Below are 13,986 nucleotides of genomic sequence, written 5' to 3'. Positions count from 1 at the left end.
TGTCGTCAAGGCATTTGTGAATATACTTGGTTCCTTTCAGCTTAGCAGTACTAGCTTGGAATCCTCAGTGCCAAAAAGATGTCATCAGCCCCCAGTGTTTTATGAGCCTCTTAAAAGGGTGAGTATCCAGGAATGATACTCGAGCAGTTTGTCAGGGCACTGTGCAATAACTACCTTGAGGAGCTGCCTCTTGGACTGCAATCAAATTGCAACGGTACCACACAGCCGACGGAGGTTTTAATATCAGTCCAGTCCATCACCCACAGAGAACACTATTAATAACCAGGTAAAAGCCTTTGTGTAGAAGCTGATTCCATTTACAGTTATATCATGTCAGGCGGATGTCAGTGTCCTATCTTGTCTTAGTCATAATGATGGCTAATATGATCCATACAGGATAATAGATGGGGTGGGAAGGATTACGGAGTTAAAAATCAATCAGGGCTTTCTCATACATTTCTTTGCTTTTGTGGCTGGTTAAATCATCAAAGTCTCAGGATTGATTTTTTTTGCCTTAGTAATCAATCCTTCATAATCTGTTACCTTTTTCCTCCTCCTTCTCCCACCCTACTTTTTTTTTTTTCTTCCTTAAAACATGTAGACAAGAGTTAAATTCTTTCTCTGGACAAATACAGAGATGCACTCTTTGCCCCAGAGGGAAGATTTATCACATTTTGAAGGCAGAGCTGAAAAGTTGTGCATTCTACTGCACTGGACAGGCAAGATACGGGGATTGATAAGTATGAGGCAGTTTTGAAGTAGTTTTTTTTTTTTCCCCCAGAAATAAGTCATTTATACTTGGGTATTTGGCTTTTTATTTTCATCAGCTAAAGCAGAAGCTCAGTTTATATCACCAAAGGAAATCCGGGCATAACATTTATACAGTGAGACAGATTAGCACAAAACACTGGCATCCTCAACCACTGAATGCAGCAACAGGCCTTGTCTCCTTGGCTTGGAGATATATATGATGTATATGTATGTGTAGTTACCAAGGTTCTAACACTCAATGGTAAGAATGCTAATTTGATACAGCAAAGCTCAAAGGGGAAGCCATATATCTGCTATTCCTGAGAAGTTAGAACTCTTTGGACAAAAAACTATAAAAATCCAGGCAATTGTCTCAGAGCAGGTTGACAACCGTAAGTAGATACATGAAGGAGTAAATAGGGGAGAGAGTGGGACTTTGAGATGGACAAGAAGTGGGACAGGAACCCTGTGATGGGTCCATCTGAGGAACTGGGAGGAGAGCCAGTATGTCAGCACAACTTGTGACGTGGAGGTACTATTACTTGTACGGCCGTTGGTGGCAGGGAAATCCCACATGAAGTAACTGCATTCCATAGGTGTAGGGACATAGGAACCTGGAAGGGGCCATCATTCATTCATTCACTAACCACAATCTTTCATTAAACAGCCACTCTTCTGGGTACAGCAGATGCACATAACATCCTCAAGAAGCTCATTGTCTTGTGGGGAAAAGAATATAAACAAATAATTTGGGTGCCAACAGATAATCTCCAGAATTGATGGATGTAAGAGACCTGGCACTCTAAGCATCACAGCAGGCAGGAACCACTCATCATCCTTTACTCTGGTAGGGACCAGCCATTCCCTCTGGCCAATGGGGAATCCTGACAGGAGGTTGGAGGGTGAGGTAAAGATATCCATTACCTCAGTGACCTTCAAAAGTGGGCCACAGCCAGACCTAAGCTATGCCGCCACTTAGGTCTCACTAACATAGCCTGGCCATGCCCCCTGCCTGAAGGTCAGAGCTTTTCTTGAGGCCGCCATCTTCGCATGCTTTCTCCCTCTGGGTTCCAGCAGCCTCCCTTCCCATTCCCTTTGGGCCTTTGGGTTAAGCACCTTGGGCTATTGCACTATCCCTTGTGGTTTCTTTATACCCAACCCACACATTTGTAAATTGTCACTTTTTAAACTTCCCTCAAATTACCTTGATTTTGGCACTGCTTCCTGCTGTGACCCAGCCTGATACGTATCCCAGTTTCATCTCTCCTTCTCTATCTCCTGTACTGCCACCTAATCCTGCGAGTTTACTGCACCAGCCTCCTAAGTTACTCACTGATTTCACTCTTGTGTTCGTATAGCCTATTCACTACACAGCAGCCAAAACAATTGTTTTAAAAACAGAAATCAGGTCATGACAGTCTCCTGCTTAAAACCCTTGAATGGCTGCTGAGCACTTTTGTAAAGTTTGCAGTTCTTACCCAACTTAGGATGCCCTTTGTGAAATAAACCCTTCTTTCCACTCTGACCTCCTCTGTTTCAGAACTGTGTTCCAGCTACCCTGGCCTTCTCTGATCACTCAAGTACTTTGATGATTTTCCTCCCTGAACATCAAGTGGCTGCCCCTTCTACCATCTAATCTCAGAGAGGTCGTGCATGACCATCAAGCTACAGTGGCCACCAGTCATTTTCCATGACATCAACTTATTCTCGTTTTCTACATAGCTTCCTCTTTAACTGCTTCCCTCCCTTTTTTCTGACTTCTACCTATATCCACCTCCTCTCTCTCTCTCTCTCTCTCTCTCTCTCTCTAGCTATCTACCTGTCTCTCCATCCTCCCACTAGAATGTAGAACTTGTCTCTATATAGAGACATAGAGAGAACTTGTCTGTATATCTCTACCACATCACACAGTACCTGACGCATAGTAGGCACTCAGTAAATACTTATTGAATGAATAAATGAATGAGCAAATCAGAGAGCCAAGTCCTAGAAGCAACAGAGAATGAATCAGGTTTGTAGGGCAGAAAGCCAAGCAGGAAAAGTAGAAGGATTGGGCTACTAGAACTGTAGAACTTGTTAGGCCCAGATAGAAACCACTTTGTGGAATGGGGTTATGTAGTAATGATCATATGAGAATTCCAAGGTTGTAACCAGGGTTGGAGATTTTCATCTTTTATATGTGTGCCATGGACTCCTTTGGAAGTCTGATAAAGCCAAAAAACTCTCTCAGAAAAATGTGCTTAATTCATAAAATAAAATATCTAGAATTGTGAGGAAAATCAATTATATTGAAACATAGTTATCAAAATAGTCTAAAAATTATGATATAGTAATATACAAATCTTTCTCTGCTTATGATGGGCTTACCTCCCGATTAATCCATTGTAAATGGAAATTATCGAAGTCAGCAATGCACTTAATACATCTGATGTACCAAACCTCATAGCTTAGCCTGGCCAACCTTAAATGTGCTCAGACCACTTACATTAGCTGACAGTTGGGCAGAATTCTCTAACACAAAGTCTGTTTTATAGCAAAGTGTTGACTATCTCATGTAATTGATGGTACACTGTACTGAAAGTGGAAAGCAGAGTGGTTGTATGGGTGCAGAGTAGTTGTAGTGTGTCAGTTGTTTGCCCCCATGATGGTGTGGCTCACTGGGAGCTGGGGCGTCCGCCATTCAGCATCACGAGAGAGTATCTTACCGCATATTGATGGTCCTGGAAAAGATCAAAATTCAAAGTTTAAAGTATGGTTTCTACTGAATGCATATCTCTTTTGCACCATTGTAAAGCTGAAGAATTGTGAGTTGAACCCTTGTAAGTTGGGGACTGTCTGTCTATGCTTTATTAATAGATTAATAATAAAATCTAGCAATGTGTTTGATAAGCACCAGAATTTTGATGTAATGATGAACATAAATGGCATTTTGAAATAGCTGCATTGACAATAATGTGATACGAAACTACATTTGATTTCTGTAAGTCCTAGATGTGCTAATTCTGCTCTGATTTGTTGTCTACATTCACAACTTAAGGAAATACTGAATTTAGTGAAAATAATTTTTTTCTCATCCAAGTTCACAGAGATCCTGAATTCTAACTGTTGACACTTGGAAGTTTGTTTGGAACCTTGATGAGGTTGGGTGTGGAGGTGCAAGTCCAAGCATCTTCTCTAAGGATGGTCGGGGGCTGCAGAGACAGGTGCTGCTGCCCAAACATGGCTTTACAAGAGCCCACATGACTTGAATGACCACAGTATGACCAGATATTGGTGGATCTCAAAAGAGCTGTGGTCCTTTTAAAGACTGAATTTGTCTTTTGGAATCATGAAAGAGAATACTTTCTTGTGTGGTGTTTGGGGCTTCCTGCTTCCCAGTAGTTGAAGAAACAGTTTATGGAAAAGGCTTCATATCTCTGTGTTTCTCCAGGTTCATTTTTATTCCCATAGACATCAACATTGGGAAATGAAATCCTGTGGTTCTATAAGACATTCCACACATATTTGCCATAAAAAAATCCTACTTTAAAAGTGTTTTAGGGTAAGGCATTGAAAGTCTACCATTAAATCAAGAATGCCTAAGCACTTACAGATGAGGTTCCTTGGGTTCATTCATTTCGCTTATGATCTATAGACTCTCCCCAAAGTAGTTTCTTCTTTAACCTCATTGGTTTGGGATGTGTGAAGGACATCTGTAACTAAAAGAAAAAAAAAAATCTGTAACTGATCAAAGTTGGAAATGTGACCACTTGCCCCACTTAGGAGGAGGCTCATTTGAATGTGCTCCCTGCTCCTGGATACAAGGAAACAGGCCTAGAGCAAGACAAACTTCCAAGATAAAGACTTGTGCCGTATTACTTGCCTGGAAGTCATGCTCTTTGTCAAGCAGAGGGCTTTGATATAATGTAAATTTCTATTATATGAAATATCTGAAATTAATGGAGGTCCTTGGTCATGTATTTTGTGGAACTTGACACAGAGGTCTATAGCTTGGAAAAGCAGGAATTTGGCCCATGAGGTTGTTTTGTTCTGGTCAAGAGAACAGAGGAACTTAAATCTAGGCACTGAGTAATTCAAAGGGCCTTAGAACCTTTATGTCTATCGAACCAGAGTCCTTTGGTGTGCAAAGCGTAGAAATACTTCAAGGTTTTCTTCTTGTGTGCTGCCTATCTGCTTGTCTTATAGTGGGAGGGTTTTCCAGGGGTAACTAATCCTAATGCTTTGTGACAGATCTTGGCATTGTGGCAAGTTTTCAAGTGGATTTGAATGGCTTTGGGTTGTTGAAATAATTCACTACAATGTAGCTTGACATGTGACATCTTATTTTATTAAGCAGAGAAATTGGAATGGAAATCAAGAGCATGAAACATTTTTTGCTAAAATAAATCAGTAATAATTCCCCGTAGGTTTGAGGTAGACATGAGGTTTAGTCTTATAAGCCCGCCCTTATGACATCTGACAATCAAATTGAAACCAGGTGTGACCTGTATCACCACAGCCTGTCCCTTCCAACCACTTCCTGGTTTTTGTAGCTACTATATGGGATTCTGATAAGTAGCACATGCTCTCCTGGTAGGAACTTGTGAAAATATTTAATAGAAATTGTGAAAGCATGTAAGAAGGGCAAAAACCCCACTTTTTGGTTTACATTTACAACGTGGGTGCTGAGAGCTTGTCACTCATGGGAAAGATTGCTTTTCATCCTGTCTACTACAGCCCAAGTTATTGTTGTGTGAGCATGATGGCCTCCCAGGCCATAGTTCTGGGAGAGACATTCATTAGGACTAACTAGGATTCAGTCTCCTTGACGGAAAGTCACAGCCAACCCTGACTTTAGGGCTGTGGCCCAGGATCTTCAGAGCCAGCATCTCTTCCTGTGTTTCCTTTCCTAGGTCAAATGCTTATTACCCTTTAAGCCCAAACTTTTACAAGTAATTAGCAGTTGAATCTTCTCTGGGCTCAATTCTCTTTTACCCGTTTTCTAACCAAATTCCCATTGAAATCAACAACTAGGCTTATTGATTTAATTTAGTCTAATTTAATTTTAATCAATGAGTAGCAGTTGCTTTCACTGGATGTTTAAATTGAGAAAGTCCCAATGAAGTAAACTAATAGATTTTGGTATTTTATAAATATTTACCTATTTATTTTTTATTTATTTATTTTTTAGCATTTACAACCTTTTTTTTAAAGATTTTATTTATTTATTTGACAGAGAGAGAGAGCCAGCGAGAGAGGAAACACAAGCAGGGGGAGTGGGAGAGGGAGAATCAGGCTCCCAGCAGAGGAGCCTGAGGTGGGGCTCGATCCTAGGACTCTGGGATCACACGCTGAGCCGAAGGCAGACACCCAATGACTGAGCCACCCAGGCGCCCCAAATATTTACCTATTTAAAGTGCTAAGTCTAGTTGTGCCGATGGAAACTTTTAGAAAGTGTAAGAATCAAGCAAATGGTTCATCAGAAACAATAGAATACTCACTTTCAACCCTGTGAGTGCCATTCACTGTCTGAAGTCCTATTCTTCGTATTGAGAAGTGACCGTTTTAAGAAAAATTTCCCACAAGCCACTGTACTGAACGTTCATTCACCTTGGGAGCCAAGTCAGAGAGAGGGCAGTTTTGTCAAGGGAGTGGAATTCTGACAGAAAACTTTTATTCCATTTTGATTGCTCAAAGAAACAGTCACCCCCACCCAGCACGGACAGAGAAGTCCAGACCTTGATGCTATTTCAAGCAAAAAGGATTAGTTCTCTCTTGCTCTGAAAACTTTAGCCCATGCAGTTCCCATGGACTTTCAGGACATAGGAATAATCTGAGGACTGCCTTGCATGTTGAAGCCTTTGGGGAATGCTGCGGTCAGAACTGACCAACATTAGCTCACGTTTTAAATTCTGTTTGGTTCCCCCACTTCCATTCTGAGTTCTAATGTCTTTTCATCCTGGCCGGAAGCTGCAGCTATTTTTCTCCATGCTTGACCTAGCCATTTATCCCACTTTCTTTTGGCAGAAGAATAGAAAACAACATTTGCAGCATCCCTAAATTAATTATACTTTTCTCAAGCTAAAGAACTGTGACAGAGCCACAAAACAGCAACTGAAAACTAATTCCTTAAAAGAATATGAAAAAAGGAAGTTGTATAAGATAGGGTAATTAATCTTGCAATAAAAATAATTGTTTACAGTTAAAATTAATGTAACATGCATTCCTCAGCAGATAATAAATTATGGACTTTCTCATTAGCATTTGAATTGATTTCCTCTAATTTCTGAGGAGCACATGAGCATGTGACTAGATTAAGTTTAATTGGACTACAGCTGGTGCTGATTGTATGCACATGGGGTGGGGGCTTTGCTGAGTGATTGGCTGTCTCTGCATTTTGTTTCCATTGTCTTTCTCTTTCTCCACTGCTTTTTCCCCACAGGTAGGAAGATTGAAAATACTAGGGTCTTAAAATAGAATTAACTAGAGGAAGGACTGTGAAGTGGGATAATATTAGGCAATGAGCTCCTACCAAGAACGATTATGATGTAATATACGATTATTGTATAATATAATTGTTATTACCATCTTCTCTTCATTATATAATTATTTTGTCAACAGCTAACTTATTGAGCATTTGCCATGTGCTGGTATTCTACTAAGTACTTCACATGTCATTTAATCTTCACAATGGCATTATGGGAGGTGCCATTATTCTTGGAAAGAATTGGTTAAAATTTAGGCCCAATTCTACTAGGGTGTGTCTGATTAGAGCTGAAAAATTAAGGACAAAAGAGTAGTTGTAGATTTTTAGTCCTACAATGGGATGTTTTCTCTTAAAAATAAATTTCTCATTTAAATTAAGTAGAACTATTTAGAGCAATTTGAAAACTAAGCTCCTCCAGGGGATTTCATGGGACCTCGGTGGTATGAAACTTTGCATCTTTGCATCTTTCTCACGTGAGTGGGGCCTTCAGTCTCCTCCTAACAGGAGCAGCTCAGGCCTTTTGCTTTCTTGATATACAGGAAAAGGTTGCATGTAGAGTTCTTTCAGTGGAAGATGAAACAATTTTAGGTGAATTTAATGGCTGCTTCTTCTGGGTTGTTGTGAGTACCTGTGCTTAGCTGAGGGTTCTAATTTCACTGTGCCTTGTCTTTTTTTTTTTTTTTTAAAGATTTTATTTATTTGAGAGAGACCGAGTGAGAGAGAGAGAGCATGAGCAATGGGGAGTGGCAGAGGGAGAGGGAGAAGCAGACTCTCCACTGAGCAGAGAGCCCAGTACGGAGCTCTATCCCAGGACCCCAGGATCGTTACCTGAGCTGAAGGGAGATGCTTAACTGACTGAGCCACCCAGGCACCCCATCGCCGTGCCTTGTCTTATGGTCAGTTGTTTACACGACAGTTCCCTGTGGACTGTGTACTCCTTGAGGATGTGGCCCACACTAGGTGTGATAAATAAATACACCGAACTGTAGGTATTAACTACAATTTTAAATGAAATGTTCCTAATTCTAAATAAAGGTAGGTCTCAGAAGTTTTTCTGCCCTCTCTTATTTGCCAAGTATCTCTTACTCCATAATATTACATTCAGTGGGTTATTCATAAATTCAAATGTTGATGTAGGTAACTACATGGAGAAATAGAAGCTGATCCTGGTACCCAATATCAGTGTGGACAACAAAGGAAGACTTTAGAAAGTGTGATATGTGAAGATATAGTCATGCTGCCTTTGAATGTAAAATTTTTAATATAATATTAAAATTTTTTTGAATTTGAGTGTAGTTGACACAATGTTAGATTATTTTGAGGTATACAACATAGTGATTCAACATCTCTCTCTTTTTTAAAAAAGATTTTATTTATTTATTTTAGAGACAGCATGAGTGGGAGGAGCAGAGGGAGAAGGAGAGAGAACCTCAAGCAGACTCCCCACTGAGTGTGGAGCCCAATGTAGGGCTCAGTCACAGGGCCCTGAGATCATGACATGAGCTGAAACCAAGAGTCGGATGCTTAACCGACTGTGCCACCCAGGCGCCCCATGATTCAACATCTCTATACATTATGCTGTGCTCACCACAAATGTAAGCTTGTATCTGTCACCATACAGCACTATTACAATATCATCTATATTCCCCATGCTGTACCTTTTATTCCCATGACTTATTCATTCCATAACTGGAATCCATATCTCCCACTCCTCTTCACCTATTTTGCCCATCCCCCATCTCTGTCTTCTCTGGTAACCATCAGTTTGCTCTCTGTATTTATAGGTCTGATTCTGTTTTTTGTTGAATAGAAAATTTTTGATCATGGTAGAGACCTGCCAGAGTATTAAACATGGGATATTTTAAACACACACACACACACACACACACACACACACACGCACATTTTAGGTCTGGTTTTCCTTCCTGCTTTATAATATTAACCATGGGAAAGAAACAACAATTAGACACTTGGCTGATGTACTAATGTTTTAGTTGAGCAAATGTGCCTAGGACAAATGCCAAGGGACCAGCCTGTCTGGAGCCTACATTGATCCTTTGACTTTTTGCATTTTTTACTAAGTCCTGTAGGGCTCCTCTCTTTTTCCCTCTCCTGTTGTTTGGAGCTATTAAAAATCTGTAATCCATGTCCTTTGTTTCAGTTTTATCATAAGCTGAAATACAGCCCCACTTAAATTTTCCCAGTAAACAAAGTGCCACGTTGTTGCAGCCTTGCCTTTCACCTCATTATGGTGGGAGCAGAGTGTGATGTCACACTTGACCCAATACCAATCTGCCCATAAATGATACAGCCTGTTCCCCCCTTGCTTCCTGGCTCAAGCACCGGGAAGGAGCTTAGTATGAAATTCATGCCGTGATGACAGATTTAAAAGTTGCTACAAACTCTAACAGACAGCAACTGCAGTTTGTAGACATACACAACATGTACCGCTCTCTTGTATTCTTAAGTGATGACATTCTTCGTTTAAAGAGTTACATTTATATAGCTCATTACTGTTGCCTGTCTATGAAATGAGGGTGGTAGAGAGAAGGGAAAAGGAGGCTAAATTGGATAGGAAGACATTTACCAGAAGAATTTTCCAAATGTTAATGAGCAGCTTAAAGGGCTGCACACATGTGTTGCAACGTAATTGGGTTTGGTGCCTTCTGGGGACTTTGAAGCTTTTCCGCCCTTGCGCATTGTATTTTGAGAGGTGGAATGAGGCCCTCAGAATTCTAACACTTTGGCTCTGAAGATCCACATGGTGCTAAATTGTAAATCTGCAGACAGCCAACAAACAGAGGGCCAAGCTCCAGCGACTCTTGTTTGGTTTGGGTTTTTCAAGCAGTTAAATGAATGGCAGTCTCTAAACGTCTCTGGGGAGGTACAACGTGCTATGAGGAGAATTTACTGGAAAGGGGCAAGGAGGGGTTCCTTCCCTGTTGCTGGGGTTTTTCCTGGAAAAAAAAAAGAGAGAGAATAAGCAATTACATCCAAATGTATCCTGAGAATTTGCCAACCTGTTTCTGTCCCTTAGCCCCAGTTACCTTCATTGTCTGTCTGAGTTCTCTATTGGGAAAGGCTTGGGTTTTTTCCATGTGAAGCAATAATAACTCAGAATGAGCTTATATCATTGTTAAATAAGTGTATATTTTGAAAGATTCCTTTTGGCCGTTCTTCAGTCTCTTGGAAAGTGCTTATGTCCATTTATCAGAGACGGAACAAGGTACTCCTAGAGTTTGATCCAAATAGGCCACTTGTTCCTATTGTGGATTATCTCCTGATTTCTGGCTCTGGGGGGAGAACCACACAGGGAATCGGTGAGGCATTGGGTGGGGTAGCCAGATGCCAGGGCTCCGGCCCTCTCTGAAATAATGCCTGGGGGTCGTTGAGAACTTTGGGCTGCATGTTGCCCAGTCTGGGTGAAGTTAATTATGGTTACTGTTATAATTCAGGAAAGAGTTTTATTGAACAGTAGAAGGTCCTTGATTTAGGGGGCCATAAATTACTCCTGCAGAAGCAGGGGGCTATTGGCCAGTGCAGTGATTCCGTAAAGTAGTTTGAAGCTTCTTGAAGAAGGTTCAAAGAAGGTTTCCTGAAGTTGCATTTGCTCAGAAATAAGAGCAAGTTTGGCCATGACAATGGCCTAGGAAAATGAGTCCTTCAGTACAGTTATTTCTTTGAAGGCACGACGAGCTTGTGATTCTTACTGTTTTGAGGGTGCTAGTCATTGTCTTAGAGTGCCAGTGAAGGGTTGCAGTACTGGTTTGGCTCTCATTAACCTTTCAACTTACCGGCGAAGTTCCTATCCTGTTTCCTGGCCACTGAATATGGAGACTAATGTGAAATTAGGTGGAAAGTTAAGTATGAGTATTTTTCAGTCTCTGCATTTGGGTTTAAACTGGGTAACAACAGAAATAAAAGAGGCAAATCATTCCGAGGACACTCCACATTTGCATTATTATCCAAAACTCAGAGGAATAACCAGAGTGTTGGATGATACTCGAAATTCAGCAGAATCTTTAAACTAAACTACTAATGCCAACTATGAGGCATCATGGGTCATTAACCACTCCTCTTTCCTTCTTCCACAATAGGATGAGGTATGTGTCAGGCTCCGTCTCAGGCATCAACCATAAAGAAGTTTTTTCCATTCTTGGGTGCTAAGTAAGGAGTGAAGATAGACACAGAGAGATAACTAATAATTGGAAGTGGCTCAAAAGTGCAGTGGTATAATCATGCTTGGAATTTGGGAGGAGAGCTCACTTCTAGCTGGGATAGTCCAAGAAAATCCTCACAGAGCCACTTACTGAATTCTTTCCCACACATGGTCACATTTAATTCTTTGAACATTTAAGAAACATAGGAATTATTATTTCCATTTACCTGATGAGGAAATTGAGGCTTCCAGAAGTTAAGTGACTTGTTTAAGATCCTTCAGATAGAAGAATGTAGTAAGAATTTGAACCCAGGTCAGACTGTGTCAAACTGGGGAGCAGCGTTATAAGGGGTGGTGCAAGACGGAGGGGTGGAGGACCAAAACAAATTCCAGGTATTCAGAGTTAAATTTGCAGTTCTGTTGGTCTGATTTGGAGGGTTGAGTGGTATGTGGGAGTAATTGGGAGATAAGCCTTGGGGAGGATGGGGTTCTACTTTGGAGGGCTTGGAATGGCTGGCTCTAGTCAAGGAGACCCTCCAAAGACCATCAGACTATGTCTGTTACATTCGGTGTGGGTGCTTTCAGCATGCCTGATGAACAATAGACATTTGATAGATAAGAAAGGAAGAGGGGAACAAAGGGGAGAGGGAAAGAAGACTGAGGAAGGAATCATTAAACTTTATTCTCCTGAGGAATGATTTGTCAATGATGTTTTAGGACATCCAATCTTGATATAAATGTGTAGGAGGACATGTGATTGGGAGTAGAGGCTGGAGACAGAGGTTAGTGGTAGAGAGAGCATCAAATTTAAGCTGTATGTTCAAATTTGGATTTAGAAACATTTTGACTCACGATCATATATAATTGTTGTGCAAATTTTTTACTATCTTAAAAATCTTACCCAAATTCATGCTTCCTAAAACAATGTTATCTCTGGTTGGGACTCTGTCTCACCTGGATAAATAATGTGGAATGATTGCAGATGAAGTGCTTAATTGCTTGTTTAATGTTTCCAATATATACACAGTTGGGACTGTCTCGATGCTGCTCAGCCTTAAAATTCACTCTTTCAGACCTTTCTCCTAATAAATGCCAGGTTATTTTGGTCATCAGGGATGGTTATTGTGATAATGGCCAATTGCACCTGAGTTGTTAGCTGTCAGGGTTCAGGGGTTTATGTGATCAGTCAGAAATTTGAAGAAAATAAATTTGAATTTCACTTTGGCCCCTGGAGCCAGAGGACTGCTTGGTGCTCAATAAATATTTTCCATTTGAATGAATGAGTGTAATATTTGATTGGACCACTTAAAACTTGACCTGTCTGTAAGATGGGAATAGCAGTGAGTTAAAATCACTCAATAACTCACCGTAATTTTCTCAAATTAATGTCTGTGTTTTTATTCTTATTTCTGTCTCCTAAGTCTAGGTCTTTATTATTTTGTAATTGATATTCTGCAGTATTTTAATAGCTGGTTTTCCTGTCTCGCCATTTTTTCTTCCCTTCCCTGAAGTCCCCAGTAGTTCATATCCAGATATAACAAGCTCCTGAAAAAAATTCTCATCACTTTTGCTTGTTCATTAGTTTGTAGATTCATTGTTTCTTCATTCTAAAATTATTTTGGGAGCATCCCTCTGTAAGGTAATCATCTAGATGTAATGGGAGCGGACACAGGGTAAGGGAGAGAGACAAAATACTGTAGCACACAGCCTTCTGCCTGCCCCCAGGCTCTATGAGCAACTTTTACCTTATAAGTCAAACTTTCCATCTTTGACTCTGGCAAGTGGGGAGATGGGGTAGGAATAGTCTGCTCAGCCCTGATGAAACTGCGTCCTGGTCTTTAATACTCCCTGCATTTCCCTGTCCTATTTTCAGTTCCTTCCCCTGTGGTACAACGTTTGTCTTTTCTTTCTGTAATGGAGTATTCAGTGGCTCCCCAAGCAAATCCTGTTTGGTCGCTGTTCCCCATACATACCTCTCTGCTCCCATGGAAGCTGTTGGCTTCTTCCCTCCTTGGGCAACATTTCTTCTTCCTTTCTGCCAGTTCATTCTTTAACATCCAGCTCAGCTTCTATTTTCTCCAGTTAGCTGTGATGCCCCAGCCTGTACTTCTTGTTTTCTAAATTTTGCCTGTTTGTTGTATTTTCTGTCGTATGATTATTACCCATTTAAGTCCCTCCACCCCTCCTTATGGATGAGGAGTTCTTTGTCTCAGTGAATCTGTTTTTGGATTTTGCAGATGCTCCATATCCCCTGGCCCAGAACTCCATTTCACTTAACAATCACTGACCAATAAGAGAAGGATTGCCAGGGCATTTGTTTCTTCCTCAGGTTGAAGGTATAGTTGTAAAAGTGGTGAATAGGAGACTCTTACTAATTAATTTTTTTTTACAGCACATAGTAGAACACAAAGAGAAGAGAGCTATAAATTTTTTTTTTTTATATTCTCAAGAGATTAAAACGAAGATTTATCTCACACAGCTGTTTTTGTCACAGGGAATGGTTCTTTTGACTCACGCTGCCCAAATTATTTCATTATTGTTGTTATTGTTAATTTTCTCTATTTAATAAAACAGAAAATTTTTAATTGTTGTTGTCTTTCATAAATGCATT

The 13,986-nt window shown here is 40.5% G+C and overlaps 1 long non-coding RNA gene across 1 annotated transcript; it reads right to left on the bottom strand.

Moving 5' to 3' along the window:
* Window positions 1-798: 798 nt before the first annotated feature.
* Window positions 799-6,323, bottom strand: LOC123000684 (uncharacterized). Its single transcript, XR_006408828.3, has 3 exons — window positions 6,231-6,323; window positions 4,341-4,448; window positions 799-3,470 (listed from the first exon to the last, which is right to left on the bottom strand). It is a non-coding gene; the product is annotated as an uncharacterized LOC123000684 (long non-coding RNA).
* Window positions 6,324-13,986: the final 7,663 nt, after the last annotated feature.

This window comes from Ursus arctos, unplaced genomic scaffold, assembly GCF_023065955.2.
Source record: "Ursus arctos isolate Adak ecotype North America unplaced genomic scaffold, UrsArc2.0 scaffold_1, whole genome shotgun sequence".
NCBI classification, from domain to species: domain Eukaryota; kingdom Metazoa; phylum Chordata; class Mammalia; order Carnivora; family Ursidae; genus Ursus; species Ursus arctos.
The sequence above is the reverse complement of the archived record's forward strand: the minus strand, read 5'-3'. Positions and strand labels throughout refer to the sequence as shown.